Consider the following 1973-nt stretch of genomic DNA (forward strand, 5'->3'; position numbering starts at 1 on the left):
TTTTTCACGAAATACGGTGGCCCGTCCAGTGGGTCCCAACAGTCAGGGGGAAACGATTTTTTTCGCAAAATACTGGTGGCCCGTCCAGTGGGTCCCTGCTGTCAGGTGGAGGAATCATTATTTTCCGCGTAATAAGGAGGCACTTCCTTGCTGCCGCCATGGACCCAGCTGTCAGCCTCTCCACGTACAGTCCACGTCTGATGGAAGTCGTTCCTTGACCATGTTGACCACGCCGCGCCGAGAGCACCAGGGCGGTGGACGACGGCAAGGCCTAGGAAGGGGACGACGCGTAGCCGGTGAAGACGCGGCAGTGGATGCCCACGCGGAGAGGAGTATGAGGGTTCACTCGTTCGGCTGCGGTGTGAGGCTGCCATCGCCGCAGGGCCTGGCCAGTGGTGGGAATAGTTGGGGGCGGTGAGGCCTCCGCGGCAGCACAGCCGGCCACGAGAGGCAGGAGCAGGCGGCACGACCGGCGCTGCTTTGGGCGGCTGGAGCAAGAAGACCAGAGGTTGAAGAAGCACTACGGCTGTTGGATGGACATCGTACGATCACTGCAGCTAGAATCGTTTATATTGACTAAGTTGACAAAGCCCTTGGTACGTCAACTTAGTAGGCCCACAGGTCAGCTTCCGAAACAGTGCGCCCCAGATGTCAGGGGGAGGAATCATTTTTGGGCAGGTGAAGCTAGAATATCCGAGATTGAAGAAGAAGCACGACATCCATTGGATGGACATCCAACGGCCACTGCTGTTAGAACCGTGTGTTGACTATAAGTTGATAAAGCCTTGCATACGCGTCAACTCTGTTTTTTTAGGGGACGCGTCAACTTAGTAAGGCCAGAAGTGTGTGGCAGAGAACTTATAGCCCATTTGAGATTTGTAAGAATGTGTAGCCCATTTTTGAATTCTAATGGAATTTACTACAGCCCATTTACAGTTTGTTAAAAGTACAACCCATTTCAACCAACCGTTCAAAACATAATTCAATAAAATTTCCCACATTTTGATGGGATCCGAAATATTTTTATCTGAAATTTCTAGTCAGATTAAATACAATTTCAATATAAATTTATATTACGTAAAAATCCAATGAAACATTGCGCTCGCAACAATTAATGAAATTAAAATTTTTAATATCCAAAAATAATATTTTATAAAGTAATCACGTGTTTGGTGCATTTTTTATAGTTACTACCCATTTTTTATAATTACATCCCATTTATTATTTCTTAAAGCCCATTTTGTTGTTAAGCCTAATGCATCCCTCCTAGGAAAGATTTGCAACCCAGCGGGGCGGAGAATAACACTTGACCTTGCCTGGGTATTCCTAAAAAAAGTATAGTTGGGCTAGCCATTTTCAGCTTGAAAAAAATTAATATCTGGGCTCGATATCTGGCCTGGGCTAGACGGGCCACAGCCCACCCAGTTAATACCTGCAGCGATGTTTTCGTTGTTGTTCAGAGGAGAAAAAGTAATATCTGGGCTAAACATCGAAAAACTATGCAGTGCTCACACCTCAAAAACACAAATACTGCTTGAGCTGCTTGGTCCCATCTTCGGCCGCTTCTTGTGCAATTCTCTCGTTTATTGACTACTACATAGGTTGACAATGGTGTGGGACCGTGATGTCAGGAAACCAGGGAGAAGCAAAATAAGTTACTCCAGCGAGCGCTTCCACCTCTGCCTCGTTGTCTCCCGTGGAAACCCCTTTCCTCCTTTTTTTTGCTCGGGCAAGGACCAATGCATGCAGCACGTCCATGCGGTTATTAGGCAAGAAATAAAAGCAATTTGCATGCTATGAATTACGATGGCCTGCATGGGTAGCTAATAAGGCATCCTCTTAACCGCTGTGATTAAATGTTGTGTTTAGAAGAGAGAAATATTCTTCTTTTCCACCAATCTGCTTGCACCTAGGTCGTGATGCACCTTCTAATACGACTTATTCACCTAGACGGAGGGAGTATAATTTTATAC

This window comes from Triticum aestivum, chromosome 7A (genome assembly GCF_018294505.1).
Source record: "Triticum aestivum cultivar Chinese Spring chromosome 7A, IWGSC CS RefSeq v2.1, whole genome shotgun sequence".
NCBI lineage: Eukaryota > Viridiplantae > Streptophyta > Magnoliopsida > Poales > Poaceae > Triticum > Triticum aestivum.